General features: G+C 49.2%; 1 protein-coding gene and 1 long non-coding RNA gene across 12 annotated transcripts in view; one reads left to right on the top strand and one right to left on the bottom strand.

Moving 5' to 3' along the window:
- Nucleotides 1–9,563, bottom strand: part of Dgkg (diacylglycerol kinase, gamma) — a 193,493-nt gene extending 183,930 nt beyond the window's left edge. For 2 of the 10 annotated variants that reach the window (XM_087575569.1, XM_087575573.1), the window contains exon 1: nt 9,069–9,510. The gene's annotated coding sequence lies outside the window, so the exon portion shown is untranslated. 10 annotated transcript variants of the gene reach the window in all.
- Nucleotides 485–16,307, top strand: LOC102552590 (uncharacterized). Of its 2 annotated transcripts, XR_015633645.1 has the most exons (10): nt 485–570; nt 872–930; nt 1,171–1,325; nt 1,964–2,067; nt 2,935–3,133; nt 4,280–4,402; nt 9,761–9,918; nt 10,538–10,693; nt 11,462–11,564; nt 12,276–14,332. It is a non-coding gene; the product is annotated as an uncharacterized LOC102552590 (long non-coding RNA). The 2 variants fall into 2 exon arrangements; XR_015633644.1 differs by lacking the exon at nt 4,280–4,402 and having other exon boundaries at nt 12,276–16,307.
- The last annotated feature ends 330 nt before the right edge of the window (nt 16,308–16,637 follow it).

Raw genomic sequence — 16,637 nt, 5'->3', positions numbered from 1 at the left:
TGTTTGGGGCAGCAAGTTAATTTGAACAGAGCAGGAGCACATGGCTGTTGGCTTCCTAGTAGTTAAGAAACAGCGCCTTGTGACTATTCAAAGTCAGCTAGGTGCACGGCACTAGAAAAGGGAAGAGACTGTACTTCTAACAGTGATGACCTGGACTCAGATTCTTGGGTTCATGGACATCGTTGCTGATGAAACTTTAGCATGGGGGTGGTCTGGACAGCAGCACCTGCCTTGGCTCTTCAAGATTCTGGAAAGAGCATCTGCCATCACAGAAGACGTGGAGAGATATTTTTCTAGCTCAACCACTTTAATTAGAGGTGAGGCCACTGTGGCATTTGTTCTGTTGCCCCAGAGCTGAGAGGGACAGATGTGCAGTGGGCAATGAAAACATTCAGCAACTCAATACCTGAGGATCGAAGTGGGCTGCTAGGCCCTGGCTGCTGGGAACTTCCACAGCAGATGGGCCATGAGGAAATGAAAAGTCATTTCCTGCGTGGACAGCCACACTGACAATGACACTGCTAGGCACCAGAACACCACCTCCACCACACAGAGCACACAGAAAGGAAGGTAAGGCTCAAACGGCCAACTGGGAGGGCAGCTATGGCTTTATCAGCCGATTGGTGACCACTGAGCTTTCCCTCTGGCTGTGCTTGTCAGCCGCTCACAGCCTCTGCTTTAGCTGGTCACACGAGGGAGGTGGGCTGGTGGCATCCCCGGCGCCACCTCACATGCCTGTGTGGGGAACCAGGAGAGATGACGGACTGCTGTTTGTCTAAGCGTGGTGCATGTGCAAAAGAATGGTTATTATTAATTATTAAGATGACCTCTCACTTAAACCTCGGCTATCTTGTGCTCCTTTTCTCCACAGACCGTGTACGCCATGCATCTCAGTACTTGGGAGGCTGAGGCAGAAGCGCTGTGTGGATTGTGAGTTTGAAGCCTGCCTGGGCTACGTGGCCCTTGCGGTGGGAGGGGGAGAGACAGAAACAGAGACGACAGAAGGAAGGAGAGAGGAAGAAGGAAAGAAAGAGAGAGTAAGGAAGAAAGAAGGAAGGGAGAGAGAGAGAGAGCGGGGAGAATTCTTCAGTTTTTTTTTTCTGGATCTCACCCTTCACATTGTGATCAAGGAAAAGCCCCTTCCCCCCAACCCCTGTGTTGATTACTTAGGCGGCCAATTCTTAAAGGAGAAGTAGATATTTTGACATGAACCCAAACATTCGGAAGAGAAGGTTAGAAGAAGGAAGTCCACCCTGGAGAGGCCCTGCTCAGAGGAGAGATGGTGACTCCTCCCTGCTGTGAGCTCCAGGCCAGGCTCACCTTGGGTAGGTGGAGAGCTCTCACCACTTTGATTGGTTTGCTTATTAATGTTTCAGTATGGTCTTTCACTAAACACAGCCTTGAACTTGTAATCCCTCTGCTTCAGTCTCTCAAGTAGTTAGGACATCAGGCATGTGCCCCTACTCTGGGCCTGGGTTCCTTGTTGAGATAATGACTTGAGACACTTTCTTGTCTCCTTCTCCAATCTCGCTTTCAATAACCTAGAAGCTTTTAGATGTGCCACAAATTAATACGTATCTCTTGTCATGACTGAACAGCACTCTAGGATGCTAAAGCAACACATGGTTCAAATAACCACAGCACAGTTTTTAATCTATCCACAATCATACAAGGGGCCACCACCAGCACTGACGCCATCCCCATTGATGGCATCACGTCCATCGCTAGCCTTACTGACACCATCACCACCACCTTCAGAATATGAGTCCTTTAATGAGAAAGTAACTTGGAAACATTCCTTATCTTGGGGGGGGGGTGGGTTGTGTGCTGGTGTTAATCCCAGAAAATATTCTGAAATAGGATTTGGAAACAACTTTGAGGACTAAAGTTGTGATCTCGAAGAGGTGACGTGAGCTCACTAAAAGTGCTTTACCCCAAGCCAATGGTGTTGCTTCTTTAACAGGGATATTGAACATCAGACCAAAGGAATATCATTGATAGCGAATCAGGACCTTCCCAAGATGTTTGACAAGCTTTGGTTGACGATCTCTTGGAAAGGAGTACAGTGTAAGCCGAATAAGTTTTCTTTTTTTTTTCTTTTTTTTCTTTTCTTTTCTTTTCTTTTTTTTTTTTTTTTCGGATCTGGGGACCGAACCCAGGGCCTTTGCGCTCTACCACTGAGCTAAATCCCCAACCCCCTGAATAAGTTTTCTAAAACCATGCTGTTTAATTATTGAACTCATACCCAGTCCTTGGAGCACGCAGAGAAATACCTTGGAATCCTACAATACTCATTGTTCGTCCTGAGAACTTAGGCAATGTGGCCATGAACATTAGATTTGACATGGCTGGAAGCTGGCCGGAAGGGCCAGCAGAAACGCTGGATGTTGATGTAGTTAGCTTTCCCATGTTAGCAAGAAGGCAAGTTAAATGAGGCACAATTCAGAATAAACGCCAAGGCTCTGCGTCTGCATTCCACATGGCACCTGTTCACCGATGGGACAGGGGCGAAGCAGTGAGCGGGCAGGTCAGGGGCCAGTCTGAAGACAAGTCGAGCTATTTCAGTGGCTAGGAGTCTCAGCCAGTGTTAATGGCATGAATATCTAATTAGATGTCAGGAAGCTTTTAGCAGAGATAGAAATGAAGGATGAGGAAGGTGCTCAATTCACTTGGTGTTGTAATTAGACCCTCCCAACCCCCCAAGAAGAGGGCTGTGATCCTGGGTGAGACAGCACTGCTCTTGGCAGACTCAAGGAGAAGAGTGGCTGGCCGGAGTGCTTAGGCAGTGAATTCCTTTCTCTCTGTCCATCCAGAGGCTAGGTCTCTTGCTTCCCTGAACACAATTTGCACTCTTGAATGTTACTTACATCTTCAAATTGTATGGATGGCTTCCCTTGGAACCCCTTCAAATTCACCCTTTTATCTGCTTCCCAGGAAGCCAAGAGGGCTACGAGTCATGTCAACATCACCGCGCACATCGATACGTAGGCAACACATGTAGCCTTTGAAAATCCCATCTCTCCTACCAGCCTTGCAAACACAGGCAAAGCTACTCAAACTGTCTGAGGTTCACCGTCCTTGCCCGAGAGATGGGGTTATTAATATCAGGCTCCTAGTGATGACGTGGATATGTGTGAGTATGTGCTCATGTGCAGCGTGGTAGGGGCTTGGAGGAGGTGCTGGACAGGCCCTGCCTTCGCTTTCCTCTGCTTTCCTTTTCCTCTCTTCCTCTGGGTCAGACTCTGTGCAGAGGGTGTGTACGGAAAACACGATGCATGCAGACACCCAGTTTGTGCTCTGGGGTGCTGGACTCTTTGCACTTAAGGTTTTCTTCTTGTACATTCTCTAATGCATTCACCAAAAGCTGCCTGCAGCACTTATGCACCAGAAATATGGCCAGCATGGCTGAGAACTTTAATTGTTCTGCTTTGAAGATTTAAATAAGCATGGATGAGAGATGACACAACTCTAGTTCTACCTCAGACATGCGCACACACACATATACACACACACACACTCATACACACACACTTATAAACACATACACACACTTACACACACTTACACACACACTCATACACACACTTATAAACACATACACACACTTACACACACACTTACACATACACACACACATACATACTCATACACACACTTATATATACACACATACACACTCATACACACACTTACATACACACACATACACACTCATACACACATACACACACACTCATACATACACACACATACACACTCATACACGCACTTATACATACACACACATACACACTCATACACACACATACACATACACACACACTCATACATACACACACACTCATACACACACTTATATACACATACACACACTTACAACATACACACACTTACACACATACACACACTTACATACACATACACACACTTACACACACATACACACACTTACACACACATACACACATACACACATGTACACACACACGTACACATACACACACAGACACAGAGTTATTCGTCAGGGAAGAATTAAGATGCTTTAAAGGAAAACTGTGCACACAACACGCAGAACAGTGCATCGGACAGTCTTACTTGTCTTTCCATCTACCAAATTGTTACCGATGTATAAATGTCAGATGCTAGCAATATGGCAGACACAGGCAAAGCTGCCCTCAGGGAGCCTGCGCCTTAGTGAAGATACAGGCCAAGAGGTGTTTTCACCATGTGAGGTAAGGATATGCTGTGGGCTGTTGAGACGTCTCTCTTCCATGCACAGAAGGGGAGAGATTTACAGAAGGACCTGGCCAGATCCAAGCTGAGTCTTGCAAAAGTTGATTTCAGGGTGAGATCCAACTGATGTTTGTTCCATGTGTAACTGAGCCAACTGCTGGTAGGAGAGGTAGGTACAAGGCGAACATGTGCTAAAGAGAACCCATGACTAGGGCCCAGTTGTTTTCTTTTAAAATTGCCCTGTTCCGGAGTGGTGGTGCACTGCGTGGTTGGGGTTCTTTTCTGCCAGCAACACTTTCTTTGACGTGAGGATAATATTTTTGTGATTCTCTCTCTCCTTCCCTCTCTCTCTCTCTGTTTGTGTTTGTCTGTCTGTCTCTCCGTCTCTGTCTTTCTCTCTCTCTCTGTGGTCAGAAGTCTCCCTCCCTCCCACTTTCTCCACACTATGAAATGTGGCCTCTCACTGAACCGGGAGCCCACTGTTGCAGCCAGGCTGGCTGGCCAACCAGCCTCAGGGACCCTCCTCTCTCTCCCTCTCCCCAGCACTGGGATCATAGGCACACAGCACGTTCTTTTGTAAAGAGTTCTTCTGTATGTTGGTGGTGTGATCTAAACTTGGACTAGTTTTTGCATGGGCATGACAAATGCTCTTCTGATGAGCATCTCCTGTCCGCAACGTCCTAACAAACTATTTTTCCTTGTTCTGGGCTGTGCTGCTGCTGTTTGGTTAGACAAACTTGCTACTTGGCACTGTTGGTTTTGTTGTGGTAGTCTGATACTTGATTTAAACAAATCGCTCTGTGTATCCGGCCAGATTATGAGGAATGTAAGAGACTAACAGGAGCCTATTGAGTCTGTTTGTGAAGGTGATGTATGCTTGTAAAAGTGAAGATTACTATAAGCATTGTGTGAAGATGTGGGACATTATATACTTCCGTATATTTTATACAGTAGTTTGATGTCCTCCGAGTTAATACATGATATCCAGCCAAAGAACTGCGTAGCCCACAGTCATTCATGTAAAAGCAATACAGTTTTAAAGCCAACGATGGGTATAGAGGCCTGTAAACCCATCAGTTAGGAGGCTGAGGCAGGAGGATTGCTGTGAATTTGAGGCTAGCCTAGTCTACATTAGTGAGACCTTGCCTTGGAAAACAGCAATAAATAACTATGGCCTTATATGAAATAGTTTACTCACCCATATTTGAGGGTATAAATTAGGTGGTATTTATGGCTTCTCCCACTGGACTTGGGACGGTCATGTCTGTGGCTTTGTCCTGTGAAGTTCTGGACAATTCTTGAGTAGCTAAGAGTTACCTACTAGGGGCTGGGGATTTAGCTCAGTGGTAGAGCGCTTACCTAGGAAGCGCAAGGCCCTGGGTTCGGTCCCCAGCTCCGGAAAAAAGAACCAAAAAAAAAAAAAAAAAAAGAGTTACCTACTTAGACTGTGGTACAGCCGCCCTAGGGAAACGGAAGTGTAAGTCAGTGTAGCTCTTTTGTACCTAAAAGAACAGTGGCTTCTCGTGTACCTATAAGGAATCTCCTATTAGTCATACCCTCTGGCTTGGTGATTCCTCTTCTGGGAATCTACCTGAAAGAGGGAGCTGGACATGAGTGTGGGAGATTTTGCCCGGAATTATTTGAGGTTGCTAAAGAGAGCACGCGACTTAAATAGCCCAACAATACACAGTTGGGAAATGCTGGTGGTGAGGGATGCTCACTAGAACACCAATAGAGGAAAAACGAAACAAAACAAACCCCAGAGGAGTGATGGCGACCGCACCTCGGAGTCGGTGAGCTTGGACTGGCACCGTGGCTCGGCACCGGAGCGAGTCACCTGTACATTATGCCATCCTAGAAAAACGGGGTTGATAATAATAACACCTATCTCAGAGGGACTTCCTAGGACTCAGTGACATAATGGAGATAAAATGATTAAAACCATGCAAAGTACATTTATTAGGTTACCTAAAATGCTGGCCCTCTATGGAGCGTACGGTTTCAAGGCATAAAAATAGACGGAAGAGAAATATGTCAATGTATTAAAAACGTGGGGTCTGGGTGGTAGGAATCTTGGGCAATATAATTTCTTTTTACTTTTTACTCCCCAAATCTTCTGCAATGAGCAGGAAGTACTATTATATTAGGAGTATATCATAATATTGTAATTCAATATGATACTTTTTAAAAAAAGAATGCTACCCACAATGAAACAGCACTTCCTCTTTCCCTGTCTCACAAGTGCGGGCCTCTGGGAGGGGCAGGCCATGTCGGGTGGGGACTGGGGTCATTGACCCAGGTTGATGTGTGGGCAGCAGAAAAGCTGGAGTAGATGGCCTCGGGTGTCCCTTCCACCGTCCACAGGGGACGCTACCTTCCAGGCTGCTGTGATGTTTATCGTCTCCCTAATCATTTCAGTTGATCTGAACAAAAGACTAACAGAAAAACATCAGGTGAATGGGGGCTGGGAGGTGGCTCATGGGTAAAATGTCTGTGGCTGGAGCATGGGGATCTGAGTTCCAATCCTCACACCATGTAGAGAGCAGGCAAGGCAGCTGTGGTACAGCACCAAGGAGGCAGAGCTAGGAGGGTTCCCAGGCTTCATGCCCAGCCAGTCTAGCTGAACCAGTCAGCTCTGTTTAGTGAGACCCTGTCTCTAAAAATAAGGTGGAAAGTGATAGAGGATCTCTCTCTCTCTGTCTCTGTCTCTGTCTCTGTCTCTGTCTCTCTCTCTCTGTCTCTCTCTCTGTCTCTCTCTCTCTCTGTCTCTCTGTCTCTCTCTCTCTGTCTTTCTCTCTCCCTCTCGCCCTCTCTCCTTCCCCCTCCCCCTCCTCTTCTCCTCCCCCCTTCTCCCTCCCCCTGCCCCTCTTGTGTGTCCGAGTTCTCGTACAGATACACAACATGTATAAACATGTATATGCATGAGGAGGCATGTACACAGAGAGAAGCATGGAATACATACACACAGACATTGAGCATGCACACACAGGCATAGGGCATGTACATACAGACAAGAGAAACATGGAACATATATACACACAGGCATCACACACCACACACACACACACACACACACACACACACACACACTTCCTACCTCCAGATCTTTCCCAGAATCAATAATGCCTAGATGGCTGGAGTTACATGTTAAAGGGATGGGGTGGTGTGGTGCTTAGATCAGAACAGAAGCACCACAGGAAATTAGCTTAGTTGCAGCTGTTTTATTTAATGAGTATAATTTATATTCAAAGTGGAATTTCTGGCAAATACAACCCTTTAAGCAAGAACCACCTTTCCATGTTAGGGGACACCCATAGACTGGGAAGGGTATAGTTGTAAAAGAGTCTCTTTCTGTGCTCTCTCTGACTCTGTCTGTCTCTCTGTCTCTCTGTCTCTCTCTCCGTCTCTCTGTCTCTCTCTCTGTCTCTCTCTCCGTCTCTCTGTCTCTCTGTCTCTCTCTCTCTCTCTCTCTCTCTCTCTCTCTCTGTGTGTGTGTGTGTGTGTGTGTGTGTGTGTGTGTGTGTGTGTATTTGGTTTCTGATGTTTGCACTGTGAGCCATGTCAGTCCTTCAGTCCTTTGTTGACTGTGGGGATACCCTGTGCTCCAGCAAGTGGATCTTGGAGCTATGTTTTATGAACACTGAATCCCAGCTGCCAAGATAACAAAGTCGATGTCCCCATCCAGACTAGAGGGGCAGTTTCCAGTTTTGTGTCTGACTACTGTCCCTCATTATGTTTGGAGGTGGTCGTTGTACGTCTCTAGATCTATGATGTGTTCCCTAAGGCTCTGAAACGAAAGCTGACAGATAGCTCGCCTAGGTCCTCCACCCCACAGGGAGGTCATCGTATGCTAATGAGGCACAGACAGATAACCTTGCAGCTTGGACAAGTGAGCCGGCAGGTCCACCCAGCACTCCCGAACTAACGCCACTCTGGTTCAGTCACAAGTCACCTCGCTCCCCAGCAGACCCTCGTGATGCCCCTGGCGACTGAGGGAGGGGTCTCTTCGCTACCCTGCTACCCAGAATTGCACAGCAGGACTGCTTGTTTCTGGTGCTTTTCTTCCCTATACGCTGGCGGCAGGGATGGAAGCATTCCTCCAGAATCACCTGTAGGGCTTTTAAGAACTCCACAGCCCCCTCCTCAAATTCTAGTTCACTAGGACTATTAGGAGATATGAGGTGCGGGGGCCCGATGGAGTTCTCGTACACCCCACAGCCCCACAGGTGATTGTGGATGCTCCCCTATAGATACCAACACAGACATGCCTTGTGACCCAAAAGAAACAGGTCACTTTTAGATTCCCACGACGCTTCCCCTTTTATTTGCCAAGGGGTCTGTATTCTGTTCAGCTCCTCTCTAAGCCTCCCCCTCCACCCCCGCCCTAGAGGCTTTGAACTTGGAGTGTCCCGAAGTCTCAGAACCCTGTGGGACTGTCAGAGGCTCTGGCGGCCAGGCAGAGAAAGACATTCTCTGCTCCCCGCAGCCCTCCGGTTCCTCGTGCCGCGCTCTGGATACCCGGAGCCAACGTAAGAAAGGCTGACATTTGACCAGTTGCTTCAGCAAATTGCCTGAAGCAAGGCCGCTTATCCTCTGCACACCTTCGTTTTTTTTTTTGCACCGACCACACAGGGAGGGGGCCCCACCCTGCACAGTCCACTGGCGCATCCCCTCTGGCCCGGGTTTGTGGCAGGTGGCGCTGTCAGGATGGGCGCAGGGGCCTCTTCTGCAGCTCCTTTCCCAGCCACGGACCCACTCTCGCTTTCCCCTGGCTTTCCAAGTTGCTGCTGGGTTCCCCCAAACTGGTGACCCCCGGTTCGCGGCCGCGGTCTTACCTCACCATGCAACACTTGGTTGCGCGCTTGCCGGGGAGCTCCCTCCTAGCCGCTTATTCCCTTACTTGGGAGGAAAGAGGAACCGAGAGACAGAAGGGGACCGAAGCGGGCGCCCGGGCGTTCTCCCGGTGCAGCCCTCTCTGGGGCGGAGACGTCAGGCAGCCACCAGGGTTGGCGCCCCAGGGTCTTCCGCCTCTGCTAGGGGCTGGGTGGCTGGAAGGGGAGGCTACCTCCTCTACCCGCTACGGCACTGCGGCTCTGCACCCTGTCCCTAGCAGCATCGCAAGTCCAGCTGCCACTCTCGCTGCGGAGCCCTGCCCCCCGGGCGCAGAGACCGCCCCCGCCACACACACCCGCGCGCGCAGACACACGCGCCCCCCACAAACACACGGGTGCACACACATAAACACGTGCTGCGCGCACACCCACGGATGCCGAGCCTCTGTGCATGGGAACCTCTGTGCATGATCAGGGCACTCCTGGCTGGCTTTAGTCAGAGTGCTGGTTGGTGGCTGTGAGAAATCAGCTGACAACGAGGTAGAGGACATTACTTAAAAAATCCAGTGTCCTCTGGCTGTTTACTTTCCTTAACCTAGAAACCTAGGAGGAGTCCGGGATGCCTAAATATTTCAACCAAAGCAAAAAAAAAAAATTGTAAACATAAAAATAAATCAACAAGTTCTGTTTTCTAGGAACCCGTTGTCTCTGATGTCTATTGTCATCGGTCCCGTCCAGAAGGACATTTCTGACAATCTTGACCCAGTGGCAGTAGATTGGTGATCATTTCTCCTCAGCAGGCCTACATGGTCGGGATCGATCTAGCTAAGCAGAAAGGGGCTCTGATGGATGGGTAAGGTTGTGATTTTCCTTCTTTTCCTGTGCATGACATTGGGCTGTCTCCTACAGGACAAATAGAACACTTCTAAAACAAACAAATACACATGCGCAAGAAAAAAGAGAAAGAAAAAAAAAAGTAAAAGTAGAAAACTAGAGATGATGACGTGGGGCTGAGGGTAGGGCACCGGAGGCAGCAGTGGCAGAGGCACAGGGACCCGTGGGACCTTCTCTTTCCATGACGCGGGTGTCTGCGTGGGGTGGTGGCGGCCGTGATGTTATTTCAGCAGAATGACTTTTGTCCGTTTCACACCACATTTAGAGTCACCAGGAGTTTACTCTCATCTGTAAAATATGTGGAGTTCACCCGTTTCCACAGCCAAGAATTCCCTTCTGCCAGTGGGCAGTGGAGGTCCCTGGGTGGAACCGCAGCCAAGAAAAGCTTTCTGCAAAGGGCAGAGGAGCAGGGGGCTGGGTGTCTAGGCATCTGGGGAGGAAGCTGCAGATGTGACTGTTGCAAAGCACTGAAGGACCCGGGTGGTTAATTCATCCCCGGCTACTAGCAGGCAGGGTGATGAAACCAAGAAGAGACAGAGGCCCTGAGAACTCTTACACTTCCTTCCCCACTCGATAAGGGCGAAGCAGATGAATGGATGGCTGCTGGTACTCTGTGCTCATACGTCAGCCGTCAGCCACGATCCACTCTTTAATCCACCTTCCCTGGGGAGCTTCTCAGAGCTACCCTCAGCCAGGCCGACACACTTGGTGTGAGCGCGTTCTGCGACACATGCGTGAGTTCATCCTTTATCTTCTTGTTTCCATGTCACGTACTGACGTACTCATTCTGAGAATATTCATTAGAGTTCCCGCTATCCTTTCGAGCACTTCCCACTGACTCCGGTCACGGACCTCGCCTGGGAGAAAAGAGGAATGGAAAGACAGGAAGGGCTTAGAAATGTTTGCAGCCTGTCCTTTTCAAAGGCAGGCTCCAAGCTCGGGTTTACTGTACACACGTTCACTGAACACAGGCCTACTGTATACATCTTCTTTGAGCACAGGTTTACTGTATCTATAATTACTGATCACAGGTCTAATGTATACATGTTTAGTGAGCACAGGCCTACTGTATACCTATTCACTGGACATAGGCTTACTGTATACATCTTCACTGGGCATCGGCCTGCTATAGACATATTCACTGGGCACAGGCCTACTGTATACATCACCTTCACTGTGCACAGGCCTGCCTACTGTATACATGTTCATTGAACAAAGGCCTACTGTATACATCTTCACTGGGCACAGGTCTACTGTATACATCATCTTCACTGTGCTGGGCTGAATGACTATGGAAGATGGAGTCCTTATCTTCTGAACTGCATCCCTGAGGAGGCCAACACAGTTGTACATGTGTCACAGAAAACCATTTGGCGGGGCTGGGGATTTAGCTCAGTGGTAGAGCGCTTACCTAGGAAGCGCAAGGCCCTGGGTTCGGTCCCCAGCTCCGGAAAAAAAAAAAAAAAAGAAAAAAGAAAAGAAAACCATTTGGCTCTCCCTAGGCCAGACTCATTCTAGAGAAGGCCGACTTGAAGGAGAACCCAGATGGGGAAGTCATGGTTGCAGCAGGAGCTGGGACAACATGGAGCTGTTCTGTCCTTTACAGTAAGGAAATAATAAGGTTGATGGGACACATGGGGAAGGCGGGCAGAAGTAGAGTGAAGCGATCCAACTTGGCATGCCGGGGAAGTTATTATATAACAATAAGAAACTCCGCAAAGGGTGCCAAGCGAGAATTTGGAGAACAGAAGTGCTTATAAAGATTGGTAAATATGAAGGTGCTTGTTCCTATAAAATACACCATTTATGAAGTCAAAAGTGTTCGCCAAACGGGTTTGTGAATAGACTCCTTTGGGGGATTCAGTGGTGGTGCAGAGCTAAGCATCTAAGCACACACAGGGTAAGCACACAAAGCCTTGCTGACAGGGGCGAAGAAATGTCGGGTTGAGTTCCATTCCAGTGACATGCGGGAAAAGTGTCCTGATGAAGGTCAGAGCAATGTGGAAGGCACAAGTAAAACAAAACGTGGAGGGGGCAGGTTGGGCATGCGATTGGAAAGATGAGTGGTGTTTGCCTCAAAGGCCAGGAGAAAATGGACACTTTTATACAAGGTTGAGAGGAGAGGTGTGGGAGAGAGCCTCCAAGTACTCTACATACCCTGCTTGGGGTGGAGACACAGTGAGGTAAACTCTTTTTTTTCTCTTTGCATGTGCATGTTGTGTGTGTGTGTGTGTGTGTGTGTGTGTGTGTGTGTGTATGCATGCACTTATATGTGTGTTTCTGTGTCTGTATGTATGTTCCTTTTATTTCCTTCAGACAAGAGGGTACTTGTGAGCAAGTTGGGAAGTGCCTGAAGCCAGCTTTCCCAAGGCAGGAGGTGTCCCCCATGGGAATGGAGAATTGAGGAGTACTGTGGGGGAGAACTATCTCTTGCAAGGAGCCACAGCCCAGGTGATACAAGTGTCTCACTCTATAACATCTCTAACCCAGGGGACGAAACCCCACCCATGTTCTTCTTGCCTGGCCGTGAGCCCTATCTGCCTGGGAGGGAGGGCTACCCTTTCTCCAATTGGCACACAGGCCTGACTGCTAAGCACTTTGCACACACGGATGCCGTGGTTCAACTGGTAAGGATTTATGGAACACCTGCTGTACGCGCAGACTCTGGGTGAGCTGGAGGAGGCCGAGAGCGTCTCCATTCCTAGGTGACACTCTCGGATACACTGTGAATACAGAGGAGGAAGCTGGCTTCTCTCTTTCGAGACTTTACAGTCCGTGCCAGCTACAATCAGACAGTGGAAACGGTTAAGAAGCAAAGAACAAAATAGAGAATCAAATGCCACACTGTAGAGCGCAGGCCCTCGGTGCGAGAGAAAGCATCGCCCTGGACTTCCTCGAGGAGGAGGGCAGAGTTTTAAGAATGGCACCTATGTCCATTTTCAGCCAGAGAAGAAGCTGTGGGTGGGACCAGAGGTGGTCAAGTTATCTGGGGCCTCCCCGTGAAGATTTCCAAGCCCAGCGGCTTCCCTGGTGCCTCTCCCAGTCACGGAGCACTCTGATGAGTCACCCTTATTTCTGAGAGACAGGGCAGTTTCGGGTGTTTAGCTGGCTCAACGCGTTGCATTTCCTGAGCCTCCAATGCTGGCAGCTCGCGCTCTCGCTCTGGGAACACATCATCCGAGCCAGCAGGTGTTGCCTGATCACCATCTCCACAGCAAAGCGAGGGCTGAGTCAGCCACCTGTGTCTGGAAATTTTTAAGTCCAACGGTCTGTGACAAGTAGGTTGACAGTCGGCTCTCCGAGCACACCAAGACCAGGGCTACTAAGCGCCAGGTAGCTCAGTGGTTGGAGATGTGAAGACCTGGCTTTGGGGACCTTGGGTTACCTTTCTAGACCTCACCTTTGTCACACACAGAGGACTCAGCGTTACAGCAGATCGGCATGCTCGCTTTGGACTTTGCAATCAAAACGGGATCTTTCTGCTCTCCCGAGCTGGCTTCATCTAGTCCTCCTGGCCTTGCCTAACCTTGACTTTGGTGATGAAGGCAGGGCTGCCCCTGGCACGTGCATGAGCTTCTGGGATGGAGAGAACATAACCCCAGTTTCACCTTGAGTGGGGCTCACAGACCCACCCTCGAGAACATAGGCATATTATCCTCTCCATGGGCCTCAGGGTTTGGTTTCACAGGAAAAAACAGAGGTCGGAGATGGTCTCTACCACCATTCCCGGCTCTCGTATGCTGTTAAATACTGCCACAGTGTTCCTAAACACTGCTGATCACTTGGGTGGGACCCTCTAACGCAGCAGCCCGGAAAAATCCTCACGACAGCATGGCTAAACTTTGAAAAAAAAGCATAAAAGGAAGCCAAAGTCTCGAAGGTCTCAGGAGTAAGAAACAGATATAAATTCAAATGAGGTCAGGCCATCTGAACCCACTTTCTCTCTAGAATGACACAGAAGCAGACGTGTGTGCAGGCTTCCACCAGCTTTACTCTGTTATTACCTGAGGCAGAGTCTTTCCTGTAGCTCAGGATGGCCTCAAATGCCCAGCTCTCTGGCCTCAGCTTCCAAGGGCTAGGCGTCTGCCACCACCCTTGCCCCTCTGTCAGTTTCAGAAGTGCCGTGTAAGAACTCGGCTGAGGGTGGAAGATGATTTCTTCCCCTAACCGTCTGGAAGGAAGAAAAATGCTGACCTGTGGTAATACTCCCTCAATCGTCTGCTTGCTAAGGGACAGCAATGCACCACGGGCCAGGAACTCTGTCTCCGTGCTCCTAACAATAGTAACTTAAAAAAAATTAGAATGGCAATATTTTTAACATGTACAGTTAATAAATGTGCTGGCCCACATTCAGGGCTGACTGCGGAACCCTTCCCGTGCCTGGAGCTAACTGTGCAGTGGCCCCGCAGTGGCCCTCGGCGGCCCTTGGTGGCTGTCTGGGGAAAGGTGATGAAGATACCTACCCACCTGAGGTCCCTTTATGCTTATTGTCTACAGGAAGACGGATGGTGCCAAGAAGGGAAGGGAGGTGCGAGCAGGGTGTGCGAAAAGGCAGGAGAGAGCTTTCACCTTCCTGAGTATTTTCGGCAATGGGCTCTAATCATCCTGCTTGCGTGGGCTGGTAAAGAGGCTAATTTTGGTTCGCTGCATGACCCTGGGTCTGCGTTCTTTGCCGCCTGACCAGGAGCTGCTGCAGTGGAATTCCTCAGTGAATCTTCAGGGCGGGGTGGGCTGGGGAGGGGATCGGTTCATGTGTATTGCCAGGAACCTCCCCGGGGAGGAGCAGGTCCTAATTCCAGAAATGACCATAAACACTAAAGCCTGCCTCGCCACAGGACTTTCAAGAGGATTGGAATGTTTTTAGAATTACCAGCCGCTTCTTTATTTCTTGTTAACCAATTTGGGGGGAAGGGGCAAAAATGTCACAGAAGGCAAGGAATCAAGGGGGCCCCTGGTGCCATGTCTCTCATCCATTCTTCCACCCTCTCCTGCCAGAATTGCTGTGCTAGTTAGGGTTTTTATTGCTTTGCTCGTTTCAACTGTAACTCTCAGGCGACACTCCATCCCCGACGGCAGTCAGGACAGGGACGCAAAGGAACCTGAAGGCAGGAGGTGATACAGAAGCCATGGGGCATGCCGGCTACCACCTTGCTCCCCACGCCATGCTCAGCTTTCTGTTTTATACAAACCAGGTCTACCTGTCCAGGGGCAGCAACACTCCCAGTGAACTGAGCCCTCCCACAGCCATCATTAATCAAGAAAATGCCCCTTCCAACTTGCCTCCCGCGATCGAATTGAGGCGTTTCCTCAATCGCAGTCCCCTTCCCCAGAGAAACCATAGCTTGTGTTAAGTTGACAAAACCAACCAGGACAGTTGCGTTTGAAAGTCCTCCACGTGTTCAGAAGTCCTCAGAGCATTGGATTCCTTGTCCTGAAATAGCTGTCACCCGACTTGGGCATAGGCATAGGGGTAGAGGATAAGCGACTGGGCAATCTAACACAGAATGAGTCATGTAGCAGCCTGGTGAATGACGTGGCTGTGGCCACTGCTTTACAGTGAAGCCAGCTTTCCCTGAATGACATTCATGGTCATACGTGAAATAGTCTTACTCATCCGCTCGGGCTATAGCGCCATCTTCCAAACACACTTCACCCACCTGTTCCGTCTTCAGCTAGGAGGTGCTGGTTCACTGGAAGTGAAGACCTGCTGTCCTGCACCTACCTCTCCTCTTCCTCATCCTCGTCATTCTCCTCCTCTTCCTCCTAAGTTCCTTCTAAGGTTCGAGCTCCTAAATCGACCCTGCTGTGCTCACACTAAAACCTCCTCATGATCCATTTGAGTGTTTACAGGCTGCCTGGCACTTTGGTTTGCCCACGAGCACTTCACGTCTGCTGCCCTATCCCATCAGAGGGACAGGCAGCCATCGAGCTCATCCCTAGATTGTACCTTAATTGCTTTCCCATCATGCTCCAAGTGCTGCACACAGTACAGTGTCGAGAACGCCAACCTCAAACACTGGCATTACGTTTCTAGAACTGGAAGGGAATAAAAGAAAATCTGTCACCGGGCTCCTACTGCATGCTAAATGTCTGTGGTCTTGTACACAACTGTCTCAAGGGCTTTGCTTTGCAGGGGATGGTGGCTTGGGATGTCCTAACCAGTAGCCAGCCAGATTGGGGCAGGGGGGGGGGAGATTCCCCACTTCCTCTAAAGGTTTCTCCAATTTTGATTTTCCTTCTACAGAATTTCTGAACAACTTTTGCTGTATTATAGAAAATTAGCTTATCGTTATACAGTCTTGTGATTTCATAGGTGTGGAGCTTACGATAATAAAACAAGTGACTGTTCTCTTTCTCTGACTTTCTCCAAATACATCACTACAGTCATGCCACTCTTCCGAGCATGGACCTAGAGTAAATAGTCGGGGGTGGGGGGGAAGTGTGACAGACAGAAGACCCAGGGAAGAGGCCATTTCCCAATCCTACAAAGCCCTTTAAGTCTAGTCTGATTGCCAGCACCCCAGGCAGCTTGGCTATTAAATGAATGGTAGAATCTCTTCTATTTCTGGTCCGCACTCTTGACTTAACTCCCTGGTCTGCACACTTCCTGGGAAGGGGTAGGTGCTTGCTTGCCTCAGAGAGGCAGCATCATCCTAGGCAGAGGTGGTGTGGCCTCCT

This window comes from Rattus norvegicus, chromosome 11 (assembly GCF_021556685.1).
Source record: "Rattus norvegicus strain SHRSP/BbbUtx chromosome 11, alternate assembly SHRSP_T2T, whole genome shotgun sequence".
In the NCBI taxonomy this organism is placed as follows: Eukaryota; Metazoa; Chordata; class Mammalia; order Rodentia; family Muridae; genus Rattus; species Rattus norvegicus.
Note: the sequence above shows the minus strand (reverse complement) of the source record. Positions and strands in the feature narration are given on the sequence as shown.